General features: G+C 45.8%; 1 protein-coding gene across 2 annotated transcripts in view; it reads left to right on the top strand.

The window, feature by feature from the left end:
- The first annotated feature begins 3,951 nt into the window (after positions 1–3,951).
- The window catches only part of LOC138285763 (apoptosis-inducing factor 3-like), a 328,578-nt gene continuing 308,399 nt past the window's right edge, over positions 3,952–24,130 (top strand). Inside the window, exons 1-2 of one of the 2 annotated variants that reach the window (XM_069226120.1) lie at positions 4,445–4,934; positions 21,635–21,704. The gene's annotated coding sequence lies outside the window, so the exon portion shown is untranslated. Of the gene's footprint in view, positions 4,935–21,634; positions 21,705–24,130 lie in introns of both variants that reach the window. The other variant, XM_069226119.1, reaches the window with a different exon arrangement.

A 24,130-nucleotide genomic window follows, 5' to 3' on the forward strand; every position in this document is an offset into this window, starting at 1 on the left:
TCCTTGAATTTCTTGTACTAGAGCTGATCCTGAGCTTATTCCATTTCTTGGTTTTAGTGGTGTTTCAACCTTCCAAAAGCTGGGCTTCTCGACGTAAGCAGAAAAGGCAGTTTACCTTCAGAGGCAGGACCAGACACCAGCCTGAGGGATAATCTGGGACTGCTCCATGACATAACCCAGCAAGTAGGAGGAAAACTGGATTCCATAAAAAATCTCCAAGCTGGTCAGAGAAGGCCGCTGGAGATGGATAAGATCATCTATTAAACTGGAGACAGCAGAGGAACCACTGAATCCAGGAAGCGAGCAATGAACAATTGTGACAACTGATCTTCACAGTGCTGCTCCTTAAGTAGTGGGAAATAGGATGTGACTTAATTCCAAAACAGGTGCGGCAATCTTGTATTGGGAAGAAACAGAGAACAAAACATGAATTAACATGTCAATAGACATACATATATACCCAGATTTCCAGGATGGATACAACACAAAATGATGCAGAATACACACTGTTTTCTTGATAGTAATTTCTTCCTGCTTGTGGCATATTTCAGAAGCCTGCATGGAGGAAGTTACTCCATAATTCCATGTCCATGCGAGAAGCATAGGAAAAGAAAAATGGTGTCTGGCGAGGATGCCGTTGCATCCTTCCTGAAAGAAGAAAATGCATGGCAGATACCACCACACCCTCCGCACACGGTAAGGATGTAATGTTTACCAAATGCTGCCAAGAGCCATACCATGTCATTTTCTGTGCAGGCACATGCGACCACATTAGTAGCATAAAGTATACGGGGATTGGTCATGACTCAATCTGGCAATGTCGCACTTAATCACTTTTAGAATAAAATCAGGTCTATTAATAAATCTTGGAATTTAAATGATGCTAAAATGCAGCCGGGCTGAATACCTTATACAATGCCAAAATCATTAGTTAAATTGCCATCCTGTTCATAGTGGCCAGAAGCGACAGTATTTAAATGCAATAATCCACCATTCTCGACCAAGCCTGGTTCAAAGCCCAGTTTTCCCATGATGTTAATTAATCGGGGGTCTGTCCACATCAAAGGCTCTCTTAGATCACGAAATGTGAAATAAATTGTCTTCTTCTTCTTAAGATGTTCATGATAATGCAGGGATACAGTCTAAATGCTTGCACTGTTTTTCCCATGCCCCCGAGGAAACTAGCTGCACATTAGAAAGAATTCTGTATTTATTGGCCCAGAATGCAAAAATTGTAGACTCTGTAAAGCTATTTTTGCTGAAGCAATCTAGGAGTGATATGAGGCAATAATATCCAGGGTTTGAGATTTTTCTTTTTTATAAACACAAATATATATATGTATATATATATATATATATATATATATATATATATATATATACACACACACACACACATACATAGGGACTGTTGTGCTGCATGCCATGACCCCAGAATGAAGCCAGACGTAACAATCACATTGGCTGTTGTTAGTGTGAAGCGTAACCACCAGTTAGGATCACTCGTCAAGGTCCTCTTGAACCTTATCTGGGCCTGGACCTTTTCCTCGCTTCAACTTCTGATGATACTAATCCTCTCCCGGAAAGGACATCAAGGTCTGGAGTAATTAGAGAGACAGGCATAATGTTGCACTGTTATGATTCTTTATAGTGTTACCTTATAGTGTGAGACCTATATATTTCCAGGAATTACACATTTTACATTTGGGCCTACCGACCTGTTGCTCCTCTGCTCTCCAGAATCCTTGGGATTTTGTCTTGTATTGCTTAATGTACATCTCTCTAGTTTTTTCGACACAAAGCATTATTTTTTAACTATTAGGTACTTCTACTTTCTACGTAGATCTATTGTCCTTGTATCTCACTTGATTTAATCCTTAGGAGGAGGGCTTGTTTGGTCTGTCTACATTCTTCATTGTACCAGTGTTTCCTCTTGGGAAACCACTGATGGTGTTTTTGCTGCATCTTGAGAGATCACATTTAGAACAACAACATGTAACCTCCAGCCTAATTAATTTAGATGGTTGCCAGAAGCTAAAATAATCTTGCCTGGGAACTCACAATGGAATCCTAGAGCATAAGAAAACGATTAAAAAAAGAAGTCTTAGTTGCTAGGTCAAGAAGCTGCCATTTGATCAATTTTAAATTGGAACTGACCTCTATAGCCCTATTCACGTCTTCTATCTTGTTACCCTGACTGGCAAATTGAGCCAAACAAGTTAGGGGTCCTTATCACTTTCGACATTTATCTATAACAGAGACCTGGGAACCAGAGACTTCCAAAAGCACACACTTGTGACCTGATGTAGTTCCCACCTGCCCAGCAGCACAAGAAGCTCCTGGTAGAAAACCAACAACATGAAACAGCAACATGTATTGACGATCTACAAATCCAACTGGCTGCGCTCGCACTTGCCCCAGATGCCAGCACCTCCGGAGGTCATGACATATGGGTAAGAATACAAATCAGAGGCCAGAAGAGAGTCACCACCAGCCTCGTAGCAGCACGAGTGTGGCTCAATAGTGGCCTTGAAGTGGACCAGGTGCTGGCTCTTGAGTGACTCTGCAGGAGAGAGAACACTTGTCCCAAACAGAAGAAACGTAGGATGCCCAAGACCCATAGCACTGGTGTTGATAGACAGGCTTCAAGGTCCCTAAGAAAGGAGCAGCCGCCAATCATGCACTGCAGAGTAATAGCACGTAGCCACCTATTTTGCAAACAAATCCTCTCTTCTCTGCAACATTGAAGGAGAGGAGGGCTGCCTGTCCACTGAGCATCTGCCAACATGGCATCAAAGAATTAAGTGATCCCAGTCATTGAGAGGTATAGCACAGGCGGTAATGCTACCCTCGTACCCTTGTGTGAACGTTTGTAGGCTGCCATAGCACAGACGAGTCCAAAGAGAAACACCAAAGTAAAAACTCAAATAACCATAAACATGCCAATCCCAGTGCCAACTGGAGTCCAACCACCAACCTTCAATTAACTTCAAGGGTTGCGTCACCCGAGTGGTGATGTGACACTGGTGTTACTGTGTTAAACGCACTCCTTACCCCTTCACCTGTTTTTGGGAGTAATGATATGCGAATTTACTCCAGTGTGTTTTCATGGCCTGTTTTGGAAGAGCTGAAACTTTCCTGTGCGCACACACCGCATCTGCTGTATTGTTCCATGCGAGAAGGCTCCTGCATTGGCAGTCACTATATGACTGCACAACTGGGCAACTGCTGTCCATGCCTTGGGCTGCGCCAATCTGCTGCCTACATAACGCTAACAAGTAAGAGCACCAAAAAGGAGGGAACCGCATGATGACCTGCAAAGAGAGAGGGGCAGAATTACTACACATGTACAGAAATAACACATAACCTTTCCCCGCAGGCACATAAAAGATAAGACTGTAAACGCTCATCCTGGGGCTAACCCAGGATCACTCAAGTTGGTACCCACAGTGGCGTAGCGTGGGGGGTGCAGGGGGGGCGGCCGCACCGGGCGCAACATCTGGGGGGGGGGGGGGGACTCGAGTGCTAAAATCCACGGGTTAGGGGGCGCAAATTACTTGCCTTGCCCCGGGTGCTAACAACCTACGCTACGCCACTGGGTACCCACGCTGGAACATACACAGGAATGCAGAAGCAGAAGCCACGTTGCTGAGGTCTAGAAACTGTACCGCAAAATAAATAAAATAATAAGAAAAAGAAAAATAAAGGTAAGTTCTGGTTCAAAATGGCTTACATTCTGAGCCCCTGGTGACCTCAAGTCTTGCTGAGCTTCATTTCTGGAAGTGGTATATTTTAGCATCTTGGATTGGTAGCAATCTCTTCTAGATGCTTCCTTTTGGAGAGAGTGGTGCAAGCTATATGCTAAGTGTGAATGCTAGAAAGTTACTATAGGCCACGGTGGTACCATGGATCGCGGCATATGTTGATAACTGTGCAGGTGTGCTGCCCTCTATTGGAACTTGTGTGCCCACTAGTGACCACACAAATATGCCAAGCTCTAACTTTAGGCGGTGGAGCAGTGTAACCCGAGCAGGGGGGCAACTAACAGGGCCACAACGCAGGCTGCTGTGTAGGTGCACAGAATGGATGGCGCAGTGGGAGCTGATGCACGTAACTTCCATTCGGGGCAGAAAATACAACTTAAATACAGCGAACTAAAGTGCACAGTTTGAAGAAGAAATAGAGATCGTACAGCTCGAGCAGGAATAACAACCACCTGCTAGGGCAGTACGCAAGAACGAGGGAGAAGACCTAGCTGAGGCCTGCAACAAAGCAAGCGGACAATAAAAAAACTGGAGCGTGTGGGGCGAGCAGGGAGAACAATGAAGGAAACCTGAAGCCACAGAAGCCGGGCGTTAAACTATACAACCTATAGCAGAGGCCGACTGAATCCGCAGACCAGGCGGAACATGCAATCACACTGGGGTGTCGCGCCGGGAATCCGCGGAAGCTGTGGTGCTCTGTCTGCACAGAAGCCGCTCTCGGAGCCCCAGCCACACGCGGCTTTTTGCTGACTCACGGTGATTCCAGTTCGAGCAGAGTTGGCGTGTGCGCACTGGGCGGCTCCACGGCAGGCGGCGGCTCCTGATTAACGCGAGGAGAAATACAGGACGATGCTCAGGTGCTGCGTGTCACTAATCCCAAGAGGAGCATCCCCGACGGAAAGCATCTAGTAACTCGAGGGAGGTGAGAGAAGTAATGAACAGAGACAAAAGACTTAACAGGAGCCGCTCAGTTGAGATGTAAACACTGACCTTGTTGGAAGGTGTACTAAGCATCCAGGACGTGGAGATGCAGCAGGTGGCTTGAACCAGGTCAACGCAGGACTGGGAAGCCGAGCCGCAAAGACACCTGAGGAGTAAATCCGTGTACTCACTGGGTTAGGAGGCCCGTGAAACGCAGCAGACCGGCACAGAAAGCCTGTGAAGACAACGGTGAGCTAGCCTTAGTTCTATTTTTTAAGTTTCAGTCTCTATCTGACGTGTTCAAGTTGTTGGAGAGAGGTTCTCTTCAGAGACCGGGGACAAAACTGTGCAACCTCTGGGGATGCGGCCTGTGCAGATACCCAGGAGCAAGTTGTGCAGAGTCCAGTCCAGTTCTAGAGGTAGGTCCCGGTACCCCCTTAATTCTTACAGTCCGACAAATGTTACCTCTTTTGTATTTAAACGTGGGCACATTGGTGTCTGAGTCCAAGGTGCGTGTGAGGAATAAGAGCCTGGAAGGAATGTCCATAACTAGACCTAAACACATATCCCAAGATCTATAAGTGCCTTATCAGGTTTACCTGGCTCTAGAAACGAAAGCATGTTGGTAAATGAAGAAATATGTATGATTGACTTGGAACTATGCCTGGGTCTTTGTCCTCATCTTACTCAGATGGAGGGGCGTTTGAAGAAACTAGCATGTGGCTACAGGAAGATAATCCATAGTGGCAAGATCTAGGAGATGTATAGAGGTCTTCAAGACAGCGTAAATCTCATTCAGAAGCAAAAACACTTCCATGCACAACTGGCTTTAAGAACCTTCGCCCTCTCTGGATATGAAACACTACATCACGCTGATGATTCATCTCCTTCTGGGACTGGGATCACCGCTACATTCCCCAATAATTTCCTAAGAGGTATCTATCACCTTGGGGGTGCGGGTGGTGGCGGTGAGGCTAATTACAGGACTGCGAGATAAACAAATGTTTCTGTGTCCTGTGTGAGCACACTTACTAATCTTGCAAGCCCGAACTCCATAACTGAGATGTAGTAACATGGCTTACCTGCTGGTGGTTCAGGACCAGCCAAGTGCTAACTTGTACTGTCCCTGGGACCAAACGTTTCCCTTGTTTAGCCATGGAAGCACTCACCACAGGCATGGCTTTTCAGGAGGATCAATTGGCCTCTCCCTACATACTCTTGCGCCCCTTTAGAAGATGCAGGAACGAATCACATCACTTAGGTTCACTCCTACCTAATAGTCCTTTCCGTGCTTACAGAATCTCTTGGAAAGCTCGAACCTTAGTGACACACAGCCTCACCACTGTAGGTGCCCCAATGGAACCCCAATCGAACACCTACAAGCATCATTCACATCAGTCTTCACCCATGCATCCTACATACAACACCTCCTGGATACCATTAGGACATTTCACTCTCGTACACAGGTACTCCATAAGACCTGTTTTCCCCACTTGCATTCATCTCAGTAGGGGAAGAGGTTCCCTACATCACTTTTGCTTAGCTAAATGGGTATCAATTTTGCACTTACCTGGCAGTATGGATCTAGCAGGAGCAATGCTAATCTCCACACTTCATGAAATTACTGGTGCCCATGCAAAGGAAGTTTTGTTGGTCAATAGTAGACCCGGGGAAAGAGAAGAGGGGCATTGGTAAATCTGTTCACTCTTCCTTTTCTTCCAGCTAGGCTCAATCAGCATTGCGGAAGCATTGATATTCAAACAGAGAAATAACTCTTCAGCATTTCATTGGCCTTTTGCCAGTACACTATTCCTAATATTGCCTTATAGCCCGCCGTAGTGGGCTATACCGGTCATAAAAGGCCTGCTTCAGCATTAAAGGCCTGAGCCGAAGGGAGCAGGACGAAGGGAGCGGGCCGTTATAGCCCAGCTATGAAGGTGTATAAGGCTAATAGAACATTCTGCTCTGGAGGGCAGAATCTTCTAATAAATAAAACAAAGGTCTCACGGAACCCTAAATCATTATTAGCGCATTCAGACTGGGCCGTGGACCTGGACAGGTGAGGAGGCTAAGTCTTGGTGGGATTGACCCTCCCACTCACATTGGCTTTCCTTGCACGCTGCAGCGCTGGAAGACGAGGCCTACCTGCTGTAGTAGTGCCTCTGAGGTGTGTTGTTGCAGTGCTGTGAAGCTGCAGAAGACCCTCTCCTCTGAAGACTCAGATAGGCTTAGCGAGGGGCCTGGGCTGCTTGTAAGTCCCTCCCTTGAGTTTGACGGGCAAGATGGCGTGGTGTTGGGCAGGAGGGCTCATACACTATCACTGAGTTCTTTGGTCCTTGGCACTCTCGGAGATACCCGGGAGTGAGCTGTGTCAGCTGCATGGATTATGCTGAGGGCCCGTATGCATCTGAGTTGCTACATTGTCGGGGGTGACACTGGTGATCACAGTTATTGGTGTGGTTGCGCTAATCTTTGGGATACTATCTCTACTGCTACAAGAGCCCTACCGTGCTGTCCATACTTTTGCGGTGTGCCCTGGGTGAATATCTCCAGGTGTACTTCCTCCCCCTCAAGGAGGATAGGGTACCCCGTGGACTGTGCCTTGACCCTGGTTCACCACGCAGGATCCCCCAGGATCCTTCTGTCGACAGGGCTGTGAGCTCCCGAGGCTGGTACTAATCCCCCACACTCCCCAGGGCACGAAGGTGTACATCCTGCTGATAGTGGTGGTGGACGATTGCCTTGGGCATGGTCCGTTCTAAGGTAGCCAAACCTCCGAACCACAAATCCACTATGGCTATTCTGGGAGTTGTGCTGCCTCCCCTGGATCCGATCAAGCACTTGGAGAGCACAATGGAGAATTATACCAGCATGTTTGACAAAATCCTGCAAGCAATACAGGACGCCAAGATGGCCAAGGAGGCACCACTTGGTGCCATACAAGTCAACATTTGCCTGATGCGGGAAGCCCATGCCAAACTGGTGGAGTGGGTGGGTGACCCGGACTCCTCACTGGCCTCCCTCATGCCTTCGATGAAAAACATACAGGATCAGCTGCATGCTCTTTGGGCGGAAGTAGAGGTGCTCCAAGCTTGATATGGAGGAATGCTCCTGCTGCAAAAACAAAATGTTTCATAGCTTTCCCAGAATGATCTGAGGGCCTGAACACTGAACTATTCCTTGAAAACTGGTCGATGACCACAGTCCTTGCTAACAAGATCCCAAAATTATTTTCTGTTGAAAGGGTACACAGGATCCGGGACGCCCCCATCACCGGTTCCTCTCCATGCCCGATAATAGCATGTTTTCTTATTTTCTGAAATAGAGACTTGTTCCTGCAGCTCTTCAGGGCTAAGGGCCCATTGATATTCGATGGGACCAATACCATTGTGGCCTACCAGGGCTACACAGTGGAGGTCCAAAGAAGATGCCATACCTTTGCTCCAGTAAAGACCCAGCTCCACAACTTGAACTTATCCTACATCTTGCTGTTCCCGGCCCATCTGCGTGTGTAGACGAAAGGACAACACACATTTTTACGTCACTGGAGGAGGCCCGGCAATGGCTACGCACCAAAGAGCTTTCTGAACAACCGGAACGTCACAAGGATATCCAACTGGGCTGGACTATATGAGCAAATCTAAACACCTTTGTTGCTGCACACGTGGCCCACTATCCCACCCCTAAGAAGAACAGGCTGTCATTGAAAGTGCACAAGCGGTGGCCGAGATCACCACACATAGTACAAACAGGTACCGCAAGTTATCTCCTGAAGCTGACCTTGACTTGGGACCTGGCATTCCTAACTTGGATGCCTCTGACCTTGGATTGCTGCACGCATCACCAGGCTCTCGAAGGGAGCCCCCGGATTCTTGAGGTGCCATGGGGGGTGAGTCACAGTTAATCTTGCTGGATGAGGGGCACTATCTGGCGTCTTCCTGCTACTGCGATTGCTTCATTGATGGCATGGAATATGATCAAGGGACTCTATACTTGTAAGCAGCATAGCTGGGACTAGGGTGGTGGTTGGGGCTGCGGCCACAAGACAATGGATTCCACTTGTGCAGCCCCTGACAGGACATTCCTCACAGATATGCTTCTGTTGCACACAAATGTTTTATATTGTTCATGTTATTGGGGACATTGTGACAACCCCTGCTAGGCGACACAGGATATACACCTATTCCCAACACAGGCACGTTCAAATTACCTGCCTCCAAGGGACACATCTAAGCACCGGGGGGAACTTAACAAAGTTGGCAAACGGAGTAGATAAGTATATTGTACGAGACACTCTGCCTATGCCCGGGGGGTCCTTGTTTGGGTCGGCCCAAAGGTACCTTTTGTGAAACACAGGCTACTGCTCGATAGCGAGGGATGCTAGTTTATTCTGGACGGGGTAATGGAAGGGCCCCCGCTGTATATGGTATCCCTTTATAAATGTAATACCTCCCAGGGTGAGTTTCTAGAGACTCTCTCACCAACTATGCTACTTGATCCTCAAGCCCCGGGGTTGTGGGGCGGCAACTTCAACTGCTTACATGATACTGACATGGATCGCTCTGTCCCCTTGCTCCCGGGCACCCGAGAAGCGGAGTACTCCTATTATGCACCACGCCACCAGGTTCACACCAGGCTGGGCTATTTCTTCTGTAACACAGATTGTTGGCCACTCATACGTAGCTCAGAATATTTAGGCACAACACTGTCCGACCATAACCCACTTAAAATCACATTCCAGAGGGAGAGGCTAAGGGCCACTATCCCTACTTTGCGGCCCTGCATGGATGTTCTACAGGACACAGCATTTGGACACTGTCGCTATGCCCCTCATCCAGTACTTCGCGGATAATGCTGGTTCGGTGGCCTCTTGGGGGATTAAATAGGATGCACTAAAGGTGGTCATGAGGGGACATTGTATCAGCACATCTGGGGGCACTAAGATGACACTCACTCAAAGTGTGCTAGACATACAAATGCGTCTGAGGGCGCTTAAAATAGAGGTGGTGTCGGTACCCAATGCCTGCCCCTGACTTACAGCTCTCCATTGGCAATACCAGGACGAAGTAAAACGACTGTGTGACCTTGATTACAAGATCGTGCTGACCCACCACCATGCTGATGGGGATAAACCTGGGCATACAGTGGCATGGCTATTACGATCTGAGGTCCCCAGAATCCTGATTGGCACTATTTGAGACACCGAGGGCCATGTGGTAAGTTCAGAAGCTGACCTTAACAAAGTGTTTATACAATGCTATGAGAGGCTGTATTCCCCTTCACAGGACCTGACTTTGGCACTGCTCAGAGATTACTTACGTGCTATACCACTCCCTCGATTGACCCCGATCCAGCTGTTAGAAATGGAACAACCTCTACAAATAGACAAAATCCAGCACGCTATCAGCAAATTGCCCGCGGCAAGACCAGGCCATAAATCGGTTCCCCATGGAATATTACTCCGCTTATAGGGAAACCCTAGCTCCTCGCTTGCTAGAGGTCTCGGGAAGTACATAACTGGGTCATTCTAAAGGGGACTCTTCATGAGGCCCTTGTAGTGGTGCTCATGAAGCTAGACAGAGAGCCCCTCCAGGTGGTTTCTTACCGCCTGTTGTCAATGTTAAGTATTGACTATAAAATCCTAAGTAAGATCCTTGCAAACAGACTGATTCAGCTGCTGGGTTCCTTAGTCCACTCAGACCAATGTCGATTTGTGCTGTATGGGGCGACGCACTCCAACATTCTGCGCCTGTACCATATGTGGTATCCAGAGGGACTGACCTTCTGGTGGCAGTCTCCCTGGATTTCAAAAAAGTGTTTGATATTATGAGCAGGTCCTACTTGTTACAGGTGTTGGTGGCGATCGGGAAGGGTCGTAATTTAGTTCAGTGGATTAGGATTCTATATACTGCCCCACGAGCACGGTTGCGAATGGGTTGTCAAATCTCTTGCTGTTTTACCATAGGTAGAGGAACTAGACAGAGATGCTCCTTGTCCCTGGTACTCTCTGCATTGGCCATTGAGCTGCTGGCTGTTCAGTTACGTGCTGGAACACTTACGTGTGGTATTAAGGTAAGCCCGGACAGGCACACTGTCTCTTTGTATGTGGGTGATGTTTTAACATATTTAAGTGATCATACGCACACATTACCGGCCCTTTAGGACCTGCTTGATCTCTTGGGAGATATGACGGGCCTCAGGTGAACTGGGGTAAATCCTGCATTTTCCCCCTGTGATACTTTGGGCCTGAACATCGTGTAGTGCCAGTAGCAGGGCGTCTTCCCTGGAGTTTTGACACTCTTCGTTACCTAGGGGTGAATGTTTGCCTATGGACAAGGATCTGTTTGATGGAAATTACGGCATGACCCTGACTCACTTCGACAATTCATGCACTTTTGGACACAGTTTCCCCTTCTCCCCATGGGTAGGGCGTTAATAGCGAAGATGCTGGTCCTTCCAAGACTGTTATATTTTTTTGCTGCTTTGCCGATGCTTCCTCCCACATCCTTTTTTTTGTGGCTCTAAGGAGTCTGGAATCCGATCTCGTCTGGGGCCCTGCACGGAAACGAGTTTCACTTCTACTGATACAGAGCCCTATGCTTGAAGACGGCCTAGAGGTCCCCAACCTGAAGCTGGATTTCTCAGAAGTTCAACTGCAGTGGCCTATGCAGTGGCTTGCTGGGGATAAAGCTGAGAAAGGCAGACTTGTTTGTGCCGACTTAGGAGGCGTGAATTTACTGGAATGGCTGCTCTCACCAGGGGGTCCATCCCAGGCAATGGGCAGACTTCCACAAGTGGCCAAGTTGGTTTGTGCCTGAAACACACAACCTTGGTGCGCACTGACCCTTTATGCACCATAGCTGCCCCTTTGGAGTGTGCCTGCCCTTTAAGCCTTGCTTGAGGCTCATCACCCTTCCTCCTGGTGGGAGACACTTGAGCGATCTGTATGAGGAGGGCCCATTGCTATCTTTCCAGGGTCTGAGGGAACTTTATGGACTAGGCGCTGCCCCCTTTCTTACCTATAATTCATTTGTGCCCACCATTGAGGAGGTGTGGTCGTCTGGACAGGCTGAACCTACACTGCATTCAGGACTGCAATACTTCTTAACACACAGACTCGGCCATCAGCCGGTATTGGCGCTCTACGCAGCACTACAAACAGATCGCACTGATCTCAGGAACCAAAATAAATTTAAATGGGGTGAGTGCTTGGGCGCTGGAGGGGATGAAATGCCTTTCTTGCAACGCCAGACTGAAATTCACAGAGTTTAAGTATGTACATCAAACCTACTTAACACCCAATTTTCTCCACAGGATGGTCCTGGAGGGCATTCCCAGACCATATGTGTAAATGTGGCTGCACAGATGCCACATATACACATATGGTCTGGGAATGCCCTCCGTTAATGCAGGTACGGACAAAGGCGCTGGAACAGATATCAGTGGTGATTGACGTGCAATTATTGCCAGATCCGCTCCTCTACCTCCTGGGGTTGGTCACGAAGGACAGTAAACGCAGTAAACACTACTTGAAGATGGTGGACCTGGCGCTGGTCCTTTTTAAGCGCTTAATAGCTATGACCTGAAAGGCCCCACACACATTCCGATGCTGGCTCCATGTGACTCATAAATGGGCCCTGGCTGAGGCGGATGCCATGGCACATGACCGCCGGCTCCGGGGGAACAAAGTGTGGCCATGGTCTTGGACACTTATGTTCTTAAACTATTCAATAAAATACATAAGCCTCCCCCGCAGGTGTTAGACCCCTTTATGCAGCACCCTGGACACAGTTAAAGCTGCAGTGGACACTCATCTGATCTGGCGTATTTGCACTTTCAATTATACTGGGGCAGCTGTGGCCTCTAAAAGGGGGAGGGGTTGCCAGGGGAGTACTCCTTTCCCCCGCCCCCTTCCGTTCCAGTCCTCCTGCCCACCTGCCACCCCTCAACCCCTTGGCTGCGACTACGACCAACTCGGGTTGATAACGTGTCCCTGATGCGGCCGCCGCCGCTCTCCCACGTGCTCCAGTTGAGTGACTTTGGCCAAGGAGTTTTACTAATAGTTGTTAGGAAATAGTTTGTTCTGCCTTCACAACAGGCAAATTGGCTACTCCGCAACATGATGGGAAGCACTAAGCTAACCAGAAATTGTATCACACTTGTGTTACATGCCAAGGTTTCCTGCTTATCTGTGGGATTCACTCACAGAGCAATGTCCTTATATGTACAGCAGGCTTATTTGATGGCTCAGTCTGTCAATATACATGATGTTACATTATGTCTCATAAGTGAGAGTGTATAAATAAATGCCAATAAAGAAATTTGGAAAAAATAATGAACATACATAAGTACATTTCTTATTTCCCTGACAATAAGCAGTCTCTTCCCATCCCACTGACTGTACCTTAACTTAACACCATCGTTGACTCAAAGAGAAATACAAACAAAGCGTGTAGAAAGGAGGATCCTTCTTTTTGTTCTCATGAAAGAATAAGTGCAGAGTTAGAGATCATACCCTTTGTAGGAATTACCCCAGTATTAAACTCTAAATCTGTGATCTTAATTAGTCTTCCAGAATACCTTTCCTATCCAGTAAGTTGTTGATAACTCCAGGCAATAGTGCTCAGGCTCCGGTCTCTAGAAACAAAGCTTCTGGCTGCAGCAACTAATGACCCTATTTACTTTTAAAGGAATGCTTTGAAACATGAGGAACATATACTCCATGAATCCAAGACTTGATGTCTTGTGAGAGTCCCGTGGCGCTCTTGGATATGTTGTTTGTCTTGACTCCATTTATGTGTTTTGCATAGTGGAAGTGTTACTAATGTGAAGCCTTACACAAAGCGGCACCCCCAATTTGCGTGCACTGATGTGTGACCACTTCTGCCACGAAAGACCCATGGTCCTGCTGAAGTTCGAAGGAGCATATCTCTGTGCCTGCCTATTGTACACAGGTGAGTGCTAGCTGTGGATCACGACAGTGGGTAACATTGTTCAGGTTATACTTCAGGGTGCTTCTTGGCATTGCAAGGTTCTTGCAGCGTTAAAGTGTGGACCCTAATGATATCCTTAGTGAACTTCCAGAAGTGGCATCACTCTGATGCCTTTTGTGTCACAGATTTCCCCCCATCCTTCAGGTGGCTTGTGAGCTCACCACAGTATTGGATCATTGTGGCTCTGCTGACTTTTAAATGGCACTATACCTCTGCCATTTGTGCCCCTATCTCAGAGTTCTTAATGGTTGCATTTCTGCAAACCTCACCTATAGCACTGCCCACTAGTCTGTCTTTTCTTGCCAGTCTGTACCTGGCATTGAGTCAGTGGGGTCCATGTTTTGATACTAATAATTGTGGCTTAGAGTGCTCTTTGAATGAAGTGAGGGTGTTTGGGAGCAGAACTTAATCTCTTCTGTTTACTATTTCTGAGCTTTCCATTCTGACAGTTCTCCCTGCCTTACATCTAAAGACGTCACTCTGCAAATGATAACTCCTGTCCTCTGATTCTCTTTTTCTCTTCCTACAATTATAGTGGTGCCGTGGTTGTTAACGTGTGGCAGATAGCACCACTCCAACACCACTCCTACATGCTGGCTGTCTTCTTCATGCTTTTAGGATTCTCAAGGCCACTCCTGCATCTGATGCCACTCATTTAAAATAACAGTAATCACTACATATATATTGCAGTTTATCATTTGTGTGGTTACTGGGCACTGATAACAGCTGTAATTTATTATCAAACTCAATGGCACTTATTTTAATTACCTCAAAGGTAAGAAAGTTAGAGGGAACCTGTTGGCATTTGAACCTGTGGCATTCCGGTTACATAGAGATCCATACAATAGACACATTAGTCCACTGAGCTATCTTACCAGCTCCGTTTACGTCAGCTCCACTGCTTGGTCTCATTTGAGCCTTGTCACCCTTGTTTAGCACTTTATGCAGGTTCGCTGTGTACACATCTTCCCCCTTCATAGAAGACATTGACTGTCCTAGTGTATGTTGCAGCTTCTTCAGGAACATCCACCTCCTGCCTGCATGGACCAGTGGTGAAGTGGGTGTAGTAGTGAAGGTGAAGACTTGGATTTCTCTTTTAAGATGCCTCTGGTCCTCCTTCCTGTAACCGTGTATTTCATTCTGTAATAATCACATGTGCTATCTCTCCGTAGGATATATGTGATACACATTTGCCAATTTCCACAGAGAAGTTCCTGTGATGACTGAATTGTCCTCTTGCTATTGTCTGGCATTATACATCCCCTTCAAGGTAGTCCAATACATTTTATTTTTATGAAAGGTTTCTCCTTGCGGAGTGTTCAGAAGCAGCCATACCCACCCTGGTTGTCATTTTCTCTAAGTTCTTCTGTTTCCTTCATTTCTACATCCCCCTCCCTCCAACCCTCAGGGGGCTTCTGCTTTTTCACTAAGCTGCATCTGCCTTTCGAGTGCTGATAATTAGTTGATTGCCGACAGCTGTGTAGTACAGGGTCTGCTCCCTGGATGAAGACACCCCAGGGACAGACTCCTGCTTTTCAGGCTCTACAGTCTTGACTGCCTCAGCATAACTTCAGAACATGCTTATGCTTTAATTCCTCGCTGTCATACCCACCCTCATCTTGTCTGCATCAGCACCTCAACTGCCACTTTGTTCTATCTCCTTTCCTGTCCTCCATACTTCATAGTAGCTCACAAGACCCCGGTATTTGTCTACCTACAACACACACTTTTTAAGGAAGGCCATTCCCTTCACAAGTCCCCTCACCCCCATTCTCTCTCACTTCATCTTTATTTCCTCTGTTGTACCTGGTATCTGTTGAGTTCTCACGCTCATAATTCTCTTTTGGAGTATTTTCACATGCTCAGTATTCTGCTGTGAAGTGCTTATGCTTGAATGACTTGTTGCTTCACTTATTGTAATGTGAGCTATGTCTCGTGCTTATTATTGTTGTATGACTTGGTGATAATTACATGTGAGGGTCTCAGCCCGTGCTGCCTTAGGTGTTGGTTAGCTCAGTTACTGCTGAGCGGCTGGTACAGAAGGTGCACTGTTTGTGGGCTGCGTATTCCTCTGTACTGGAAAAGTACAAATAAACTTCATTGGAAACTTACCTGAATGATTCGAAGTATTATTAGCTAGGACTACTCTCTTTGCCAATGCCTGTTAGCAGTATCAGATTAATGAGTAATAACAGAAAAAAGTGTTGTGAGTAATTAGAATGGGAAATATTTTAATTATGAAACACTGATTTCAACATTACTAAGATATGTGGAAGTAGTAATGGCCTTCGGAGTGTCTTGCTCACTCCCATTATCCTCTTCACACTCCTTTCTTCTGAAATCTCTTGGTTAGACACATGCCCCTTTTCTCCTGGAATCTTTCTAAAACTCTCTGTATGCATATCTCAAACCTAATTTCTTTCCTCTTCATCATCATCATTTCACTTTCTCCTGCACTTACATCCTTGCATTCCTTCACCCTACTATCCCTGCACAAAACACAACCTGTCAGAACTTCAAAAACTGTGTCTCCTTGACACACTTTCACATAGAATCACAGTTTCAGTTGACGCACAACACCATTGATCTGTGCGCTATTGCAGAGAGGCCAAGGATTGGGTGTGCATGTATTCAGAACCCTCTTTATGATCCACTGAAAGGCACTGTGATAAACTCACACAGCCTTAGTCCCGAACTCCAAAACTCTCAAACGTAGCCCGTTGTAAACACCCACCTGAACTCACAGATACCTAGAGGCAGCTTTATCACAGTACACAAAGATAAATATGATGCATGAAAAAAACTACAAAAACACAACATCCTGGAAAAAAACTAATATTCCTAGGCAAAGCAAAAGTAAGAAAAACATGTGAAATGTGAACAGAATCAACATCACTGGCACGGGTTACCTTGTGTTATGTTTTTTACAGTCACTGTGCAGAAATCGGCCAGTGTTTTACTTGTAAAGTTAAGGACATCAGTCGGGCCTGGTGACATCAGTTTTTAGGTCGAGGTTGGCAGCGCACAGCGCTGTCTGCAAGATGTTTTGTATTCAATATGGACTTTTAACCACGCCCACTCTTCCCATTTGTTCTTTGTTGTGCTTGTCTTAATTCTTCACTTGTATTGGTGCATTGTGCCCAGTCACTTAGGGAACATCTGTGTTGGCCATCACACTGTCACGCTTCCTACTGTTAGTGTGTGATGACCTTGTCTCCTTACTCTCAGTGGACTTCACTGATTGATCTTTTTTGTTAGCCATCTGTTGCTTCCTCACTCATCCTCCCGTCATTGCTTCCGTCCTTCCTGCATGAACATGCGCTTTACACTTTATCTAAAAAGCAGCTGCAAACTTCTACATAGTGGTTTGTGTCCTATTTTTAGGTTGAGCTTAGCAGCGCTGTCTGCAAGAAATGTTGCATTGAATATGGGTTTTTAACCACGCCCAATCTTGCCATTTGTTCTTTGGTGTGCTTGTCTTAAATGCTAGATTTTTATTAGTGTATTTTGTCCCTCCTTTTACATGCTAAGTTTCTGCCCAGGGGATTTCACTAAGAGAACATTTGTGTTTGCCATCAGACTACATCACGCTTCCTCCTGTTACAGTGTGTGATGGCCCCTCCTCTCATCTGGTTTTCTTTAGTAGTGTGCCTTGTGGCTTGTTAATAAATATTAGGCTTAGTGGTTTTGCCGAATGACACTATGATGTTTAAATTTAGCTTTTCTGGCCTTCAAGAAACAGAGGGGGGGTCTTTAAAAGTTCGGCAGACTGTTTTCACTGTCCACTGAACTTCCGATGGGGAGGCTGCCGCCACACAGGCTACCTCCCCGTCGGCCCCACTAGGAGTTTTCCGCTTGGCTGGCAGGCAGACACCTCGGTTTCCGCATGCCAGCCTAGTGGGAAACAGGCTACAGCATTGTCACTGGCTCGTAATCAAGCCAGTGGCAATGCTGTAGCCCTCAGTGTGTACCAGTACCCTTGCAATATTCACTGAGCAAAGCAGACAGTGAACATTGTGATGGTGCGGGGCAGGAGGGCTCCGCTGTGGCCCCCTGCACTTGTTTTCTGCCAACCTTTTCATGGTGGTGTTACCACCATGAAAAGGCTGGCGGAGAATGAGGTCCGCTGCCCTTGCAGATTAGGCTCTCCGCCACCTCCAGACCGCTGGGATCCAAGATCCTGGCAGAGCTGGCGGTCCGACAACCAGAGTTTTATTGTGGAGGTTGGATCGCCGCATTGGCGGCGGTCCAGACTGCCACCGCAAGTCTGGTGGTAGTCAACTTGCCACACTCGTAATGAGGGCCAAAGACTATGTTCCTATTAGTTTTTGTAAAGACATTTTTATCGAAAAAATACTGACCTGGTAGATACCTACTAGGAGGAGGGTTGGTGGGGGGGGGGCAAGAGAGTCATCAGCCAATTGGAAGAGACGACAAGTTCAGTAGAACCAGCGGCTACATGATTTTGACGGCAGGGCTGAAGTCATAAACACAGAGAACGGGCAAAAATCAGGACTAACATGATTGGCATCTTTGAATAGGAATCTTTTTTGGTAAATTCAAATTAGTACTGTCATGAAAGGGTTAAACTACAGAAAGATTTTGAAATTGTACATTAACTTTAATAAGCAGGCCAATTTGTCATTTTAATTTCTATTAGGTTAGCAAAAAATGATAAACGCATTTAATTTGACTTGGGGGGTCGAGAAACATTACAAGCGTATTGGATTAAAAATAAATCATTATCGCTTATAGTCAGCTAACGTTGCTGGTCAAGGAGAGGAACTTTAAAGCTCAGATTCTTTCAGTACGCAAAGACAAGACTGCTGTCATCCCAATATAATGTTCTTTTTTATTTCTGGTGCTCTGAGTTAAGTGTTCTGACCCCAGAAGTGTTTCTTTTTCGTTCCTCGTGGTGTAGTTGTCGCAAGATTCTTTTTAGCCCTTTCTCTTGCCTCCACCAATATAGTAGGTTCGGGAGTGGTTAGGGTAGCATGGTTACTGAAGGTTTTAGTCGACTCAACTCACTGAGGTTTAACATAACATAGTATTACACAACATAGCATAACATAACAACATAACACAACATAGCATGATATAACATAATGTAGCATAACACAACATAGCATAACATAATCCAATATAGCATAGCTTAATACAACATAACATAGCATAACACAACACAACATAGCATAGCATAACACACTATAGAATAACATGACACAACATGACACACCATGACGTAGCATAACATAACACAACATAACATAACACAACGTAGCATAGCAAAACATAACACCATACAGCATAACACAACATGACATAGCATAACACAATATAGCATAGCATAAAATAACACAACATAACACAACATAGCATAACACAAAATAGCATGACATAACATAACAGACTATAACATAACACAATATAGCATAACATAAAACAGCATAACACAATATAGCATAACATAACACAACATAACATAGCATAACACAACATAACATAGCAACCCACAACATTGGATAGCATAATGTAACATAACACAACATAGCATAGCATAACACAGCATAACATAACATACCATAACATAGCACTTAACACAACATACCATAGCATAACACAACATAGCATAACATAAAACAATATAGCATAGTATAGCATACCAACTAAGCATAACACAACATAGCATAACTTAACACAATATAGCACAGCATAGCATGATGAACCATAACACAACATAGCATAACAAAATACAATATAGCATAACATAACAGCATAGCATAATGTAACATAACATAGCACAACATAGCATAAGATAACACAATGTAGCATAACACAGAATAGCATAACATAAACCAACATAGCAAAGCAGAAGACAACATAACATAGCATAACATAACACAACATAGCAAAACATAACACAACATAGCGTAGCATTACATAACACAGTGTAAGAGTAGCATAACATAACAACATAACTATGTAACACAACATAGCATAGCACAACATAACACAACATAACGTAATATAGCACATCAAAACACAACACAACACTATATATCATGCCATAACATAACACAACATTACATAGCATAACATAACACAACATTACATAGAATAACATAACATAACACAACATTACATAGCATAACACAACATAACCTAATACAACATAGCATAACATGACATAATACAACATAACCTAGTGTAATGCAGCATAAAAAAACATAGCCTATCATAGCATAACACAACATACAAAGCATAGTATAACATAACACAACATAACATAACATAACCACATAATTCTACGCCACACCACGTACATCCACTCCCTTCCAACTAAAACACATGGGTAAAAAACATTGTCATTTACAACGTCAATAGCCCTAACTCTAGCAAATGCGAGACTGATTGCATTGCAAATGCTTGTTCTTGTTGTACAGAAGGACAGGCTTTCTCACTGCGCATACTCACTCTACCAGAGTTCCAAGGCCAGTTATGGCTGTGAATAACCACAGAATGGTGCACCCTGTATCTCGTCCCTGGGAAACAGGATGAAAGATTGTTGGGACACGGAGAGCTACGGAATAATTATGTTGTTATGGCCTTCTCATTGCGCACCCTTTCAAAGCAGCGATTCTGTAGCCCCTCTAGTAGCACGTACTTGGACCGTTACACCTTGACTGGTCTTCTCTTAATGTCAGTGGAGACTGGACGATGGATCTGACGAAGGGTGGGTGGAACTTGTAGATCTTCACTCTGCGGAATTCTGTGGAGTTGCATCAAAACTCTACAAATTTCCGTGGAGTTCAGGGAGCGGATGGAGTTCGGGAGCGTTGTGCACATTTTTAGTGCTGTGAGCTTGTTCCACACTGTAAAATCAGCGCAAACAGCACCATACGGTGCACCAGAAGGTGCTGCTTCTTTCTTCCGCTCGTGTAGATTTTCTACTCAAGCAGCAGCTTCTCAACGTGAACAGTCGCGACTGCACAAATCTTTCCAGGAGCCGTCCTATTGCCCAAAAATTGCGCTAGGGGACACAAACTCTCAATCGCCAACTTAATGTTGGCAAACCATGTGCAGGAAAAAACTCTGCCTCATGGCGGTTGGCAGAGTTTTACTGGAACTCTGCACTGCAAGCGGAACGCGGAGTGGGCAAAGCTCTGCGAACTCTGCCGGCTGAGCAGAATTTTTCACCCACCCCTAGTTCTGACTTCCAAATCCAGTGGGATGAGACATCAACCTAATGTCTTCCTCCATGCTCCTCATATGTTGAAGGACATTCCACTGATGTTCTCTTCTGCAAATGTAGCATTGTCTCCAGAAATTCAGGGATTTTTCCATTACTAGCTAACGATTAAACCAGATCTAAGGGTCTGACTCGATCTTTCCCTACTGACATAGCGATAATCTCTAAATTTCCCAAAGACACTTTTAAAAAATGCAGACACATAAATGATCAATGATGACCTTTCTTGAGACTGCTGACCACAACATCATGACCTGGTTGTGGGCTGTAACATCTCTAGTGCAGTGGTTCTTAACCAGTAGTCCGGGGACACTTGGGTGTCTGCAAGACCTACCTGGGGGGTCTGCAAGACCTACCTAGGGGGTCTGCGACTGGGTACAAAATCAAATAATATTACAATTAATACATTAAAACTAATACATTATATACAAATAAAGAAGCAGTATTGAAAATGTGAAAACTTTTTATATGAATGAGTTGTGAATTAAACAAAATATTTCAATATTTGAGAATTTGTTTAGCGTATACTGTTTTTTGTGTATTGTTTAGAAGTTTCAATCATAGAAATTGCTTAGGCTGGGGTCCACAAGTTTCATTGAGGACTCGGTGGGGTTCGGATGCCAGTAATGATTCATTGAGAGTCCACAGAAGTCCAAAGGTTAAGAGACTCTGCTTTTTTTTTTGTGTTTTTTTGACTTTGAATACAGATCTCTAGAACTGGAAAGATGGTTTGGTGTCTTAAAATCATGTCCAGTTGTGAGTTCAACTCTGAGTAAGGTAACTCGCCCGTCTTCTCTTTCCAGGTTCAGTAACATTAAATTTGTTTATAGTAACATCTGTTATTTGAAGTGCTTAGAAGCGTGCTTTTTAGCGTTACATAACAAAACATGGTCTTTTTGTTATTAGTGGTGCAGTTCACTATTGCCTTCTGGCGATTATTTAGAAAGAGTGCTAAGCTGGGCCTCTTTCCACAAAACTATTCCATGCTGGAGGCCAGTAAAACCTTCTCTGCTCAGAATCATAGCATGAGGCTTGGCAGGCATTTTGTAAAGTGAATGAAGCTTAAATGAAACAAAAAGACTCTTGCTATGCTTTTCATCTCCCTCTATCTGCCTCCCTTTGTATTATGCTGTGTGCCATTTTAAGCAGCCTCCTTCGCAATTTCTCTGTCTATTTCTGTTTCACCTCGTGCCGCTTTCTCAGAAATCCCCCAGCAGAGCTTCTCCATCCCTGATGCTGCGGGTCTCCCTCTGGTGCAGTTCAGTGCAGTGATTTCCTGAATCGGCTGCAGCACTTTAGATGTTGCTTGGATGCTGCTGATTGGGCCCATTACATGCCCACACACTGCCAGGCTGATTGGATGGATTGGGTAGAGTGACCTCCACCATCTAGGGCATTACGGACACAGCTTCCAGTCCTGGACATCTAATGCATTCTGGGTGTTGAAGGCTTTGTTAGCTTCCATTGAACTGATTATAGTGACACACCTGAAATTCATCATTTGTATGTAAAAAGTTCCTAACTAATACCCCAGTTAGTTACCGGTAATCGTCATTACTCCAGGTCTAAGTCTTCCCTAGATGGTCCTAGGATGCCCCTCTTCCGTTCCTGGGGCGGGGCGAGGGAGTTGGATTATAAGTGGTTCTTTTTTTTCTCTCGATTGCTTTGTACTACAGGATGTGTGGATTGACTACTTCCCGTTTGTAGTGGTCCCTGGGTAATGGCAGCCATGTTGGGGGAAGTGTTTTGAGTTGGCTAGGGAATAGGGCCTGTCAGAAGGAGATAGATCTCATATGTAAGGACCGGATCGGGGAAGGTGGACATGGAGGTAAAGATAATGTCCATCATGACATCGAATGAGGCAGTCACCCTATAGTTCATGGGGCCACCTCGGTAATGGGTAAAGGAGCCTTCCAGTGAATAATGTCACAATAGATCTGAAAACCGCAGTAGATGTCATCAAACAAAGCAACGTTGTGGAATGCCAATTGTGGAACTAACTGGTTAAAGATATTTTTTTTCCTCCACTCCGAATGGAGCCTTTAAGGCGCATGCAAAACCCAAGCTTGTGCAGCAGTATGGCTCAGCTGAAGATATTGAACAAAAACGTCTTATTTACTTAGATAAGAAAGGCATGTTGGTTCTTTGCACAGTGGTGTGCTAGGAGTCTTTACGTTTGAGACTGTGGTGTGAAAGGTTACCTGCTTTGCAGTAACTATTTAAATGCTTTGCAATTTTTTTGCTGTTCGTTTGCTGCTTATGATCACACGTGGCTCCTTTTTCCTGACCAGTAGTAAAGAGCCAGATTTACTAAGTACCGTCTTCACATGATCATTGGTCTGGCCAGGGACGGCTCATCCGCTATGGTGGAGGAGCGTCGCACCCCCACTGCAGCAGCAGCTGCTATGACTATAATAAACAAAGTTTATTATTGTTTTCTTGTGAAAGGGATGGGTCCACAGGGGATGACAGGGACCTAGGGCGAGTGTGCAGCACTCCCCCTCCAGTGCGCATGTATGTTTGGCCAGCCGGCTTTGGCCACCTAAACACACATGCGCACTAGGCTCTCTCCAACCCTGCCACGCAGGCACTGTATGGCTGGGTTGGAGACAGCAACTGGGTGCTCCTTCCAATACTAATGCTGCTTTCATGCTGCCAGCAGCATGAAAGCAGCATTAGGATTGTACACTGGGCAGTCTGGTAGCCTGTGCCTGCAGTGAAGGAGAGGAGCAGATTGGAGCAGTGTGTAAGGTACATTACCTCCCGTCCCTCCCTCGCCTTCCTTTTAAACCAATGAGGCCTCCCGCCTCCCCCCTAGACCCTCCCTTCCCCTTTTAAAAACCCCCCCCACCCTTACCTCCTCCTGTTTCTTTCGTCTAGCCCACGCTAGACGTTTTTTCTTTCCCTTACCTTCACGGCGGGGCCTGGAGGTCTTCGTTGAAGGTGCTCCTCGGGGTGCGGAGCTCCACGAGGAGTACGGCAGCTGATCGCGTTTGAAGGCGAGCAGCCGGGCTGCTCAGAACTACGTGGAGTGAGGGCCGGCCGACGGGGTCGATCGGCCCTTTGTGGCTGGGGCTTTCATTTCCGGGTTACCACGCTGCTGAGCAGCGAGGAGCTGCGGGATGGTGATTTTTGGAGGAATCGGCTGGTAGGACGGGCTTTCTGCCCGCTGTTTTATTGTTTGGCCAGGAATGTTTGACCTT

The sequence above is a fragment of the Pleurodeles waltl genome, chromosome 3_1, assembly GCF_031143425.1.
Source record: "Pleurodeles waltl isolate 20211129_DDA chromosome 3_1, aPleWal1.hap1.20221129, whole genome shotgun sequence".
NCBI classification, from domain to species: domain Eukaryota; kingdom Metazoa; phylum Chordata; class Amphibia; order Caudata; family Salamandridae; genus Pleurodeles; species Pleurodeles waltl.